Genomic DNA, 15,379 nt, shown 5'->3' with positions numbered 1-15,379 from the left:
CATATCCTTTTCATGTATCTAATTTTTTATGCTCTTTTGGGGAATTCTTAAGATTTTAAATTTCATTATATTAATTATTTCATTAAAAAAAATGTTTCCTCCAAAACAATCAAGAACATTGTTGTCCATACTTTGTAGAATCCAACGACACTAAACGCAGTTCCAAATCTACTAAACGTGTACTTAATGGAATTATTTGATTAATCAGCAATGAACTGTATAAAAAAATCAAATCCCTACCTCTTTGATTTGGGTAAAAGAATCAAAACCTCATTCTTGTCATTCGGGAAAAAGATGAGAAGCTAACTCTTTGTCTTTGAGAGGAAGAGGAAAATTTGACAATGTTTCTCTTTTGACAAGAGTAAATTGTTATCTCATACAATTGAAAAGGAGCTAACATATATTGGTGTGAAATTATATACTTATTGTATTTGAATGACATTCTTTTTGCATTCAGAAAACGAACAAGAAAGAAACTCGAGAAATGAAAAATAAGTAAAGAAACTAACAATATGTTAGACTTGATCACGATCCACTTTATATATAACACACTTTGCAAAAAACTATAAATGTGTCTAATCTTATCAATTGTCAATTGTTGACTAATGTCGTACACTCGCAAAAATGTAACTATGATTGAAGAATCCGTCAAAATTATAAACATCAAATTCCATTCCGTGTAAATATGCTAATGCCTCGTCGAGAGCAGCTGCAGAACTGGACATGTCCTTCCGTTGGTGTTGTTGAAATTTCCTTCGTTGACGTTAAAGACCAACCTATACCCGTTCTACGAGAATCCTTCTTCAAAGTTGGCAAGCCGCATCAATTTGCAAACAAAAAGCAGTTTTACCCTTCACCTATCTTCTGATATCAACGCTCCAGAACAGTTCACTATATTCGAATGACATTGACCCAAAACAAATCAATTTGAACTTTATATTGGACTTTTGTTGTAAAAATAAAGACAAGTTATTTAAGAACAGTACATTTGTGCAAGTATTACGGAGTAGTAGTATAATCCATATTTTAATTGCTTGTTAGAGTAGACTTAACATGCTAAAGACAAGTTACAGAAATTTAGCAGAGAATCTGTTGATTGAAAAAGAACCTCCGCAAGTTGCGCAATTGAAGAATATTATTGCATTCCTTTACTTGAGATTTTATTAATAAACTAAAAGTTTTAGAAGTCACACAGAGTGGCTGTAGTTTAGTGGTAAGAATTCCACGTTGTGGCCGTGGAGACCTGGGCTCGAATCCCAGCAGCCACATATTATTTTGTTTTTATTTATGATAATCATGATTATGCAATTTCAATTTTTGAGACATTTGTTTATGAATCCCCAAACCAACCCCAGCCACACATTATTTTGTTTTTATTTATGATAATACTTTTGGAGACGATTATACGGAGTACAATTTTTGAGACATTTGTTTATGAAACCCCAAACCAATCCATATATCCAATACGATCAATAAATTTTAAAGTTTTCATTTCAAATTCAGTTATCTTCGCAAATTCTTATTTATATGGGGTGTACGATAAATATTGTACACCGAAGTTAAAGTTAACGTAAAATGTTTAAAAGTTGCCCTTATCTATGTAAAAGTTATCTATGTTTTAGTGGTAAAATTTTTCATTTTAATAAAAAATATTTCTTCAAAATCACTAATTATGTATAAAATTAATTATTTAACCCTTTAAAATGTTTATCTATCAACTTTTTATTTAATAATATAAAAGTTATAGAAAAGTGGGTAAAAGTTGGAGAAAAGTGGGTAAAGGTTATGTTGGTGTATAATAAATTTATTGTACAACTTGTGCATGCAAGACCTTTTGCATGATCTTATATCAGACTTCCTTTAGCAGAGTCGCCGATAATCCGATATTTTCGTATTTCCATTAAATTACTAGCATACTATCCTTAAAAGAAAAATGTCACTAATGTCTTTTTTTTTTTTTTGACATAGGCTTAATTTGCATTAATAAAATAAAGTTACAAACTAACTACACCACTAAGGTCTTTAAAGACCATTACAAAACAAATTAAACAAATTACATCACTATGGTCTTTAAAGACCATTACAAAACAAGTATGCATTCTTTGTGTCCATCCTTGTTTGTTGAAAGGGCCTTGCTTGCACCACCAACGAGGTGTACTCGTGCCAAAGCCGTCGTTAGCCATGATTTCCTTATAGGAGATGAAACAGGGTTTGAGGGAGTATTCCTTTGTTAACCTGTAAACTATGGAAGACAAAGAAAGGATCGAAAGTGTAAGAATGTCACAACTGGGTTGAAAAGACCTTATGAACCGCTCACAAGCATCTTGAGTCACTGAACGTGACTTTGGTAGCAAGCTATGAACCCCCAAAAATTGGGGAGCTGCTTTCAGATTAAGGGTTTTGAAAGCGTTGAATTCTTGCAACACCAACCTAATATTAGAATTAACAAAAGTTAATCCCAAAGACCAACTAACAACTACAACCCAAGAACACCAAACCTTCCATTGACTAACATTTCCTTCCTCTGCCATATCACCTAAGAGCATTACCCTAAGATTACTTCCAAAGCAACTTAACAACTTCCAGCACCAATACAGAAAATTCAACCCATTCACTTCCTCAATTAAACACCACATCAACAAAAACCACGTTTGATTACCAACATCAACATCACCAAACTCATAAGGATACCAAACTACTAAACCACAAAGAAGCAAAATAACATTAACCTATTAAAACACATAAGGAAATAACCAACCCACTCAACTAAGCCTACAAACAACTAGGGGATCGAGCCTCAGGGACACAAAAAAGCAAAATTAAGAACCAATTTAGAAACCCTAATCTTTACCTTTACCGTCAAGGTCGTCGTTTTTCCGACACCACGAGATGGCGACGACAAGGCTAAATTCGAAATTAAAGATGCCAAAACCCTAATCTTTCCCTTTACCATCAAGGTCGGCGTTTCCCGACACCACGAGACCGCGGCGACAAGGATATACTTTCGGAATTAAAGATTCCAAAACCCTAAAGACACCAGATCACAACCTAAACTAGTGTTTCCTATCCCAAAATAGAAACCCTAACCCTTAACTTTACCTTTACCGGCGATTTATCGACGGCGGCGCTACGGGAAGATCTGAAAATAGGCACCAAGGTTGATGAAAATCGATCCAACTAATCGTCTGACCCGAACTCGGCTGAGCTTAATTAGGTCGTTTCCTTCCGATGATACGTACAAGCAAAAAGAGAATCCGACTAGAAGAGGAGAACACTAGGAGGAGTAGGAAGCAATCGGAATGAAGGCCTCGTTCCTTCTTCGACTTCTTCACCGGCGAAAAACACCACTGGCACTTAGATTGACCACCTAACTACTATTACGCCGGAGGCACGAAAGCTCACCGGTGGCCGTGAAAGTTGTGGCCACCGGCGAGCAAGCGGCGCGGCTAGGGTTTTGGGTATTTTAGGTTTTCTTTGGATGAGGAAAGATAGCTAGAGAGAGAAAGAGCCGGGTTTTGGGTTTTAGAGACTTTTTAATGTCACTAATGTCAATGATCACTAATGTCAAAGGATGCGTCAGTTATATGCTCTATGATCATTATTGTTGAACCAAAGTTAAATATATGCTCTATGATCACTATTATTTGACTAAAGTTACTTGATTGCTGTAAATGTGTTGTCGTGTGTAGTCTTCATTTGCTGATTTCGTTCTTTGGCCCTGTTCTTTTGGATTTTTTTGCAGTTTCATTAAGTTCAGCTCAGCTCCATTAAGTTCAGTTCAGTACTTCAGTTCAGTTCAGTTCAGCTCCATAAGTTCAGTTCAGTTCATTTTAGTTCAGCTAAGTTCAGTTCAGTTCAGCTTCATTCAGTTCAATTCAGTTCAGTTCAAAAGAACGGATTCATCTTTCTTTGTAATTATTTTTATTCTTGATATTGCAATTAAAATTGATATTTATTACTTATACATATAATAATTATTATTATCGTTATTATTACTTAAATATTACTATTATTATATTAATATTATATGTAATTATTGTTATTAATAACTAATTATGATTATTGTAGTTATTATTTATTATTATGAGTATTGTTATAAATATTAACATTATATTAATTATTAATTATTAATTACTTATTATTAATTATTTTATTATTTTATTATTTATTATTCATTATTTTATTATTTATTATTTACTCCGTATTATTTATTATTTATTATTTATTATTTATTATTTACTCCCTCCATTCCTTTTTGATCTTTATTTTTCTATAAATGTCGTTCCTATTTGATCTTCCTGTTTCTATTTTTGGACATGACTTTTTACCATAAATTTCCCCACCATCCCTTATTTAATTCATTCACATTTCCCCATTCATCCACCCAACCCCACTTTTATGATTTTTTATTACTTTTATAAAAATATCTTCTCTCTCCTTCATTTCTTTATTACTTTTCTTCATTTTTTTTTACACCCAATCATTACTCTTACATCCAATCATTACAAGATTCCATTTTCTTATTTTCCACCCCAAACACCAAATAGGAAGATCATTTAGGAATGGAGGGAGTATTATTTATTATTTCTTATTTCTTATTCATTCAGTTCAATTCAGTTCAGCTCCATTCAGTTCATATCAGTTCAGTTCAGTTCAGGTCCATTAAGTTCAGTTCAGTTCAGCTCCATTAAGTTCAGTTCAGTTCAGTTCAGCTCCATTAAGTTCAGTTCAGTTCAACCAAATAAAGCTCAGAAGAACAGGGCCTTTGTTGGTTGGTCATAACTTATTGATAATGTGACGACACTTCTTTAACACTTATAATGTTTATTGAGCGGTCACTCAGGGTCAATTGGCAATTGGATGTTGGTAACTCTCTATAATTTTATAAGAAAAATGGTTTTAGAAAGGAAGAAATCAGAGAACCGACAACAATATTATTATCTCACTCAATAGGAAGTGAGATTGTTAGAATATGACATCCTTTGTTTTGGCTAAGGAATGCTCGGAGGCCTGCAAGTTGACATTATTGAATTCAAATAATTTTGTTTTTGTATTTTAGGGTAGTAGCCTTGGGGAAAAACTGGAAACAAATCGACCCAAACACTCTCCTACCCGTAACCTACGGTGAACAACAAGTTAATTCACGAGCCACCCTATTAAGACTTCTAGGTATAAAAGTCCAAGAAATGAAATCAAACAACGACTTGCATATACACATGACAAAAACTATTCTTTTCTTCCTCATGAACTTGGATTCTTGACATCAACACGTACCAACAATATAGTGGCTATTATTGTTTGGCCATCAAAGAATAAGTTGTGTTACGTTCATGATAATTAGAAAGTTGATCTGAATTCAAAGGGGTTCTATTTAAATTCATTGATTTTTTTTTGTTTTGTTTTGTTTTGTTTTGGTTCTACTACGAGGAGACTAATCTCCCGTAGAAGTTTGCATGAGTATCTCGATGGGCAGCATCCCTTCTAGTTGAGATTTTTTTCATATCCAAGACTCGAACACGAGACCTTGGTTAAAGAACAAGAAACCCTTCACCACTCATGCCAACCTCATTTGTTATATTTAAATTCATTGATTGCTTGATCTTAACAAATATAACATATACGAGTTGTCATATCTCTACTTTTAAATAATGATTCTAACGTCTAAGACAAACACTTAAGTTGAGAAGCTGTGAATTTGAAAATTTTCTCAAATAGTATGATCTTACCTGAACGTTTGAATAGTAAAGTAATTCGATCTTGTTAATATTTTACAAATAAAATTTAGATGTGCTTTGACTTAAAAAAAAAAAGGTATAATTTTCCATTACAATAAAAGACGAAGACATGAGGAGTTGGATCCTTGTCATTAAATTGGATGCTTTTTGTTTATGGTTCGAACTTCGAAGTGACAAACAATGTAAAAGGAAAACTTGCATTTTCGTTTAATTTAATCGATCGTAGGAAACTAAAAGAATGTGTACAAGTAGCAATAATTGCATAGTCAATTAAAAGTTAGATTTCAATCATGTTTTGGTCAATCCAATTGTTCGACCCATTTTTGCTCCAAGCACTAATCTATACTAATATATGACGTTTTGAAAATGTATATGTGTCACGTAGACATCTCCTTATTACGCCACGTCATTACTAATTAGAATCATGACATGTATATATATATATATATATCCATTTGCTTTATATATTCTTTTTACAATAAACAATACATTGAATAAAAGTGAATGTAAAAAAAGGAATGATTACTTAATTTATAAATGTACAGTTATTACTTTGAAGAAAAAGATCCGGCTTTGTTTAGATTTTTGGATGTGGGGTTTCAGATCGGGGAGGTTGTTGATCAACCACTAATCTTATGTCACCACCGTAATTTGATAATGACACCATCTCTACGTACACATAATTAAAAAAAAATCCGAATAAAAGTCAAAACCCGGGACGACGCCCGAGCTACACTAGTTATTAATCAAAAAAAGAGTTCAGTTGTTAGAGTTCAGTTGTTAATATTATCATAAAAGTGAAATGGATTTTCATATGAAATGTTGTAAAGGCACGAAGTGAGTGGAGCCAATATAATGGATTTCTTGCTGGATTTGTCTCCTTTTCACTTTATGTTCTATAAATTATATAAGCAAATGTCGAGAGGTTGATTTTATTATTATTATTATTATTTTTTATTTTTTATTTTATTTTTTTTAAGGTAAGAAAAAGAGATATAACATTTGGGAATCCATTCCTAATGCATCAGAGGAAATAATAGGAGCTAAACTAGAGTTTGTACATAGAACAATATTTAAACTAGAAGTGATTAGGTGATCCACATTAGCACTCCAATCTGCTGCTCTATTTATTTCCCGGTAGATGTAAAGAATCTTCCAGTTTGTGAATGAGTTGAGGAGCGTGCGAACATCAGTGATGATATGATCAATTTCCGATTGGGGGGGGGGACCAAATATCTAGAACAGAGTTGACAACCAAAAGGTTGGCTCCTTCGATATGGATGTTGATAATGCCTTTATCCTTTGCTAATAAGATACCACGATGGAGGGTAGTGGCTTCTGCAATTAATGAGGAAGTGGAACCCAAATTGTATGTGCAGGCGCTGTGAAGAAGACCTTCTGAGTTGCGGATGATGACCCCTGCTGCTGCTAAGGCATTACGAACGGAGCCGCCAAAGTTGAGTGTAACACCCTGATAATTTCTTATATTTATAATTCCTTTTTCCGACTAATATAAAAGAATTACCAAGATAATACTGCCACCGTGATAACGGCTAAGGCTATTTACTAGAATTACGCAGTGGAAATAACTAACTTTCAAATACATTAAATAGTTAATGGTCACTTAACAAACTGGAACCATTAAGGCCCAAAACTAAAGCATTAATAGTTTAAAACCCATTAACTAGAGTTTAAGTAATTATAGTAGTAGTCATGACTAAAAATCAAAATAGAGATTATGAAAATGGAAGAATAAAGAGTCTCTCAACACAATTCCCATGATAACTTCTCCCGCAAGTTATCTCTACGAACATGCTTATTGAAAAATACTCCCCAACAATGCAAGTGCAATGATGGATCATCATAGGGTTATTAAGGCGAAGGCCATGACCGAAAGACATGAAGCACGAAGTCAGCAAAAGCTGAGTACGAACAAGCTAGAATGAAATCCTAGTCTAACATGCTTCACTCAACAATATAATAATCCACATGCAAAAGCCATTTAATAAATAATTAATCATGGAGACAGACTCGATAATTGACACGACTCTTAACTCACAGATTAATAAGAATTAGTTTTGAACGGGTAAAATATAATAACAAAAACCACTGAGGGAAACTGAGGGTGTTGGGAGCCAACTAAGCACCAAATAATTAAGGTCGGGCTTTCTACCGACAGTCGGGCCATACCGACGGAATTCCTGCGCATTACAAGCGATAAAACCAAAAGAATGAAACAACGTCTTGTATCATTCAAGGAGTACGAGTTTCTCCGACGCGACTCCCCCCATTATAAAACGCAAGGTATATACGTTCCAAGAGTTTTGAAGCTCATTCGGATTACACTTTACGTTAATTAGTATGTTATGTTCAAGGCGAATCAAGACTCTGCACAAGACATAACATGCAAACAATTAAACAATGACACTTCATTTTAATCCTTTAGGACTTGTGATCACACATAGGACTCAAGTGAAATTACTCCCATGGTTCCTTCTCAAAACACTGTTTGAGATAACCCGACATTTCCTGTTAACAAACGGGGTGTGCCCTTAGCATGAATAGTCCTTCGTTCAATTCACATAAACTTCTTAAATGTATTCTACTCGGCGGTAGAATAAAGGATGCACTAAGGCATATCCAATAGGCTCAAAGTAAGCTAGACATCCCGTACAATAGCATAATTATAATAACTTGCATGCGAAACACTCATACATGCATATTAATTCGAACAAAATGCTTGACATAATTCAACGATTATAAAAGTCCATAACATGATTATTCACAAAGAATTCGTAGATTCAATAATAATTCACAACATGCTTGTTCACACATCAAACATGAATTCTCAACACTTTAAGTTCACATGATTCACAATCAATACACATCATAAAGTCCTCATGGAATAGGTGGTCACCCTAGTCATGTACGTACCTGGAATACCTCAGTACGGGGGCTACTGTGCGAATCACGACTCAAAGCTAGAAATCACCTCCTATAAACACAATGGAGAAACTTAATTATTATCCATGTTTACTAAATTTTCAGCAACTATTTAAGATTCTAAAACCTCTGTTTTAATTAGAAATTAATCGTTCTTTAACAATTTAATAGTCTCAATTGGTCAATTAAAATCCTAATACAAAAACATTGACTTTTGGCCTTTAAAACCATTAAAAATCAACACTTTACGGCCTTATATTAAATCTGAAAATTAAGTTTGATTCCCATAATTTAAATCATCATTAAATTATGTAAATCAATTGCCTAAACATTTGGGATTAAAATCCTATCAATAGGTCATCAATAAAACCATGTTTTGACCATAAAAATTGACACTTTAATTAATTACTAAATCTGAAAATAATAGTCCGTATAATTAAAATCAATCTCATCAATTCAAATACGAAAACATTAAAATACGGTGTTCACGACCGTTACCAGCAGTTTAAATAATCCAAAACAATAATAATAATTTAATAATTTAAATACAGAATTGAATTAGGATGAAAAAGTATACAGAGTATACAGAACAACAACACACAAACACACGTGGCCGTATGTTGCGTGCGAGCAAGGGAGGCAACAAGCAGCAGGTGTAATACCTCGTATTTTTATAATAATTATAAATATATTTTATTATATTTATAAAGCATTTTATTATTTTTAGAATTTATTTCGCATTTAAATATTATTTAAATATAGTTTAATTAATTAGAATATTTATTATTTTAATTAATTATGAACGAATTTAATTTTCGAGTCGGGAAATTTGATGGAGTCGCAAGTAATTTTAAAGGTTTGGGTTTTAAAATTAAAGTCCAACTCGTTTTATTAAACAAGCCCAATAAAAAGAATTTAATTCTAAACTCTAAAGCTAGCCCAATCATTTAATTACTAAGCCCAATATCAAATTTCTAAGCCTAGCCCACTAGGGATTTGGGAGCCTATAAATAGGACTCTCATCATTAAATGATCCCCTTATTTTTCATTAAACCCTTTCTCCTTTACTTGCCCAACACTCCTCTCTCTTTTCTCTCTCCTTGTGCCCGACTCCCCTCACCCGCACACGACCGAGCACGCTGCTCGTCGTGCCTTGCCCATCGCTGCCCACACTTCGTCGCTCCTCTCGCCCTCGCGCAGCGCAGCACGCAAGTGTTGTTGCGCGTTATCGTTGTTGCTGTGGTGCGCTGCTGCTGCCCCTCTCGCCCAGCCACACGCGCATACCTTTCTCTCTTGCTCGCTCAGCCCGCGCACTCGCTCTCGTGCTGTTGTTGCGTGCACTGCTGCTGCCTTTGCTCCTCGTCCGCGCGCGCACACACGAATTCTCTGTGTGTGTGTGTGTTTGTTCGTTCGTTCAATTTTTCGCCCAATCACATTCAATTCGTGATTGTTCCGTGCTATAGGCCGGATGGGTATAATTCTCTTCTTCCTTACCTATTCTATTTCAATTCCGTATTTCAAATTATATTATTATTATTATTGTTTTGAATATTTAAAATGCTGGGAATCGGTTATGAACACCGTATTGTCATGTTTTACATGTTTTGATTCTTGAGGCGTATTTTAATTATTAAGGTATGAATTTTCAGATTCATTTATTTAATAAAGACTTGATTTTTATGGTGTTAAACTGATTTTATTGGAGAATTAAAGTTAGGGTTTTAACCTAGTCCTAAAGGGTCAATTGATTAGAATAATTAGGTGATTGATTTAATTATGATAATCAATTATATTTTTAGATTTATAAAAAAGTTTAAAGTGTGGATTTTTTTATTGATTTTAAGGGTGAAAAAAGTATATTTTCATATTAGAGAGTAGTTTTGCAAATTGAGACGATTAATTTATTAAAGAACGATTAAATTCTAATTATTGTCAAGGTTTTACATTTCATAAAGTTGCTGGAAATTTAATGAACATGGAAATAATTAAGGTTTCATTATTTTGATGATAGGAGGTGATTTCTAAGTGAGTGATCGTGTTCGCAAAGTGGCCCCCACACTTAGATATTCGAGGTACGTACAAGTGTAGGGCGACCACATTATTTGTCAAGGGACATTACGTGATTGTTTATTGATGTGAATTATATTACGTGAACTTGGTGGATTCATATTTGATTTGGTGGACAATCATATGAATTATTATTATTATTATTGGAATTATTGATTTTTTGATTGAACAAGCATGTTGGGACTATTGTGAGTATGGATTTCATTGTCAATCATGTTGTTCAATATTTATGCATGTATGGTTTGTTTCACATGAAAGGGATGGATTATTTATTGTTACGCTATTGTACGGGATGTCTAGCATACTTTTGAGCCAATTATTCGTACATCGTTGTACTATTTATTTTACCACATGTGTAGGGTTCGCTCACGTAAGCCACCGCACATGTAGGGTTCAGTTTGGAATATTTTATATGAAATGAATTATAATTTGTCGTGCTAGGGCACAACCCTCATGTTAACAGGCATGATGTGGAATCTCACCTTTTGTGAGAAGGAACTTGGTAATTATTTCACTTTGTCTTGAGTTATTGATCACGAGTCCTAAAGGATTAAAATGAGATTGTTTTGGTTGTCGTTTATTAAATGTATGTTTGTTTGAGTCTCGAGCTCGCTATTAATAAAATATTAATAAACGTAAAGTGTAACCAGAACAAGCTTCAAAACTCTTGGAACGTATATACCTTGAGTATGAACAATGGGGGGAGACTTGCCGGAAAACTCGATCTCCTACTAATGATACAAGACGTTGTTTCATTTAATTTATGCGCTGGAATTCCGTCGGTATGGCCCGACACTCGGTATGGTCCGATATTCATTATATTATTTATTATGGTGTTTGGTGGGCTCCCAACACCCTTCCTTTCATGGAAACTTATTTTGGCCCGTTCGAAGCTTATTCTAATTAAATTGTGAGTCAAGAGTCGAGTCTTGTCTTCATGAATTGTTTGTTATTTATTAAATGGTTTTTGCATGCGGATTAGTATTTTAGCGAGTGATGCATGTTTATAGTTTTCTTTCACTCTATCCTTTTAAGTACTCAGCTTTTGCTGACTACGTGCTTTATGTCTCTTGCTCATGGCCTTCGCCTATAATGACCCTATGATCGATGATCCATCATTGCACTTGCATTGTTGGGGAGTAGATTAATTTAGCAGGTCGGTAGAACAAAGTACGATCGAAATCATGTAACTTGGGATGGTTGAGAGTTGCATTCTTTTGTGATTTGGAAACTATTTTAATATTTTAATTTCGTATTGCCTTTATGGTTTAAATTATACTTTAATCATGTTTTGAGTTTGTTGGATTTTAATACTTTGGTTTTGGGCCGTTATGGTTCCAACTTGTAGGAGGCCTCAATAATTATTATTTAAGTTGGTTTAAAAGTTAGTTATCATTAAATTCCGCTGCGTAATTCTGGTACTAACCGTTATCATGGTGGCGGTAATACTTTAGTAATTCCTTTATTTTAAGTTGGAAAATAGTTTTATAAAAGCAAGGAATTACTAGGTGTTACAAAGTGGTATACTAGAGCTTAGTTTCATTCCTTCTTTGTAGTAAGTAATACTACAAAGTGGTAATCGAAGACTAATGCTTCTTTGTAGTAATCTATACTACAAAGTGGTATTTGCGAAACTTTAAGATTTTTAAATATTATTTTCCTAAAGTCAAAACGTATTATTTTGAGTACTCAATATTTTAAAGGTCAAATACCAATTATTTTGAGTCGTTAGAAATAAGTTGAAAAGTTTGGGATTATTATTTAATTTATTTTATTTTATCCAAAATTTTCATTTTATTCGAAATTTTTGAATTCTTATATTTTCATTTTTATTTTCATTTTTTTTTTCGGATTTTTTATATTTATTTATTAAATATCCGAATTTAATTTACTTTAATTAATCGATAATTTTTATTAATTTTCGATTTTAATTTTAATTATTTCAACTAAGTTAGGAGTTATTTCTTAATTACTTTCGAAAATTAATATTACTTCCAAGTGAGGAATGGGTAGATTAAGAAGGGCATATTAGTTTAAGTATGCATTTTGTGTGATTATGTGATTTATTAATCGCCATGTATATGTTTTGACCATGTTTTATCTTGCTTTGTGTGATTATTTGCATCATAATTCATGTTGAGCATATACTTGTGCATTGAAATTGTCTGGCTCCACGAACTATTTATTGTATCCCTTTTGGGTTGGAATTTCTTGGAAACGCGTTAGTAAGACTTTTTAGTTGTCAATTTTCAGGATTTAAGATGCTACATTCTAAGTTCTCAAGTCTAGGATGCCTAAAGAAACTGGATAACGAGACTCCTCATATGTATATATGTTCAGAAGATTGTGTTTGCTTGCTACTATTTTGCTTTAACCAAGGATATGCCACATCTTAGGCATAAGGATATGATGGCTAGTATGGTTATTCATTGTTTGCCCCATAAGAACCCTTACATAGACCTTAAGAACAAGTTCAGTGACATGCACTATAATGATGGTACCCCTAATTGGTACAAATATGGGACTGGAGATGGTAGATGGAAGTACGATACTGAGGTTCTCACTACTATCTTAGAGATTGCTGAAAATAGTTATGAGGATGGAAAATACTCTGTGGGTCTAGGTATAGGCTATGTGGGAGAAGAAAGTGATGGTGAAGATGGCATGATACATGATGAGCAAGATAATGATATTGGGGAGGATGATGATGATGTGGTTGAAACTGAAAATCCTAACCCTGTAGTTGCCGAACCAGTCTATCAGCGCCGAGTGGCCAGACATTTCAACAAGAGGGTCAAAACCCGAAACATCAAGGAAGGCGAGCTTGTCCAGAAAGCCCTTCGCAAAAGCGTCATGGACCCAAGGGGAAAATTCAGACCCAACTGGGCAGGCCCATACATTGTCTAGAAAATCCTCTCCGGGGGAGCAGTCGAATTAACAGATGTCGATGGGACAGAATTCCGATCCCTTACAAACCTCGATCAACTCAAGAAGTTCTATGTCTAAGTTCTATGTTCAAAATTCAAAAGCCAATTCAAAGAAGTCTGTAAGTTAGAACTACGTTCAACCTGATTCCTTAACGGGACACGTAGGCAACCTCATTATGAGGCCCGACCACTTTAATACAAAAAAATTCAAAATTTCCTCAATTAAGGGCATCCTAAAAATCAAATCGAAATTCAAAATTCAATTGTTGTTGTTGTCTTTATTCCAAATATGCCAATTCAAAGCAAAGCATGTTCAAGCGGAATTTAACACAATAACCTTTTTTATTTGGCTCTAAGGCCTTCAAAGCTAATTCAAGAACAAGGTTGGAATCAAGTGAAGCAAAGTTCAAAGCCTCTTCACTCCTACCAAACACATTTTCTAAACACATCTTCTAAACACACTCCAAAACACACTTCCTACTAATACAACTTCAAACACATTTAGCCTACAAAGATCTAGGGTTGGGCGACTATGCTCTTGAGTCTTGGCACCTTGAGTACTATCCCCTGGCTCTTCCTGCAATCAATCATCAATCTTCCCCTTGCCCAAGCGGCGGGAGAAGGAACTTGCTAGTCTTCCAAGACGGGAGGATGACGAACCTCCTTTGGACTCAGATCGGTCAAGCACCGGACGGGCCACACTCTCGTCACCTTCCTCATAATCAGTTGATGCAGGGCGTCTAGCTCTAGAACCTCGGACTCTAGCTGGTCCGGAGAGAGAAATGTCCCTCTGGCTTGGGCCTTTCATCCATACAATATAGCCCGCAGACAGAGTAACTGGCTCAGGTGGGTACTAAATATTCAAGAATGGTTTGGGAACCCAATACCGCCTCCAAACTTCAAGTCGATCTACATTCAGCGCAAGAGGTCTCGGGCTCTCTTCAGCACAATCCGGGATTTCTTGTTTCATGCCATACTGTCTCATCACTCTAGCAGGCGAGTAAAAGACCAACATTGTGAGGCTTGGCACCCTCAAAATAGTAGAACCTGGGGCATGTCTCATAGCGGAAATCCCCCACCAAGGAACTACCCACCTTATACAAGATTCAACTCTAGAGAGTGCGCATCGCCACTCATCCAATGAAAGCCGGCCATACACCATGGGCCGCACAGTGAACCCCTTTCTATTATAGCTTTCCATGTTCTCCGGTGGTGCCACCAGCATGAGTCTCTCCATGAGCCAGACCTTGGGGATTATACAAGAAAAGCATTTCAAAATTCAACATTCAAAATACAAGTACAAATTCAAAATACAAGAAAGCTCCAGATCCTTACTTGGAGTAATACCGGACTTCCCGACGGCAAGGAAGAGGGGTCCGACTTCAACGTATCAAGGCCCATCAATGTTTCGCCAATCAAAAGTGGCATCGGGTCCCGACCACTAGCAAACTGCTCTACAATCTCTATTAGGGAGGCATCGCCATTGCCAAACCCCTGCTTCGAGAAGAGGAAGCGGGCAAAGATACAAACACTCAAGGCCCTCAAGCGGAAAACCTTGGGACATCAAGTCCAGCAAAGTAAGTAGCAAGGAGGGACAAATCCACCCCTCTGCCATATACAACAGCACTCAAAAGTAGGGGCTTCAAGCCCAAATATCTTTCAAAGCCCAAGAAAAAGTGTTCTTCAATACTAGGCATACATGGCTCC

At 35.1% G+C, this 15,379-nt stretch overlaps 1 non-coding gene across 1 annotated transcript; it reads left to right on the top strand.

Annotated features, from left to right (window-relative positions):
* The first annotated feature begins 1,196 nt into the window (after positions 1-1,196).
* TRNAH-GUG (transfer RNA histidin (anticodon GUG)) lies at positions 1,197-1,268 on the top strand. The gene has a single exon. It is a non-coding gene; the product is annotated as a tRNA-His (tRNA).
* The last annotated feature ends 14,111 nt before the right edge of the window (positions 1,269-15,379 follow it).

Source organism: Spinacia oleracea, chromosome 3 (genome assembly GCF_020520425.1).
Source record: "Spinacia oleracea cultivar Varoflay chromosome 3, BTI_SOV_V1, whole genome shotgun sequence".
NCBI classification, from domain to species: domain Eukaryota; kingdom Viridiplantae; phylum Streptophyta; class Magnoliopsida; order Caryophyllales; family Amaranthaceae; genus Spinacia; species Spinacia oleracea.
This window is presented reverse-complemented; position numbering and strand designations above follow the sequence as displayed.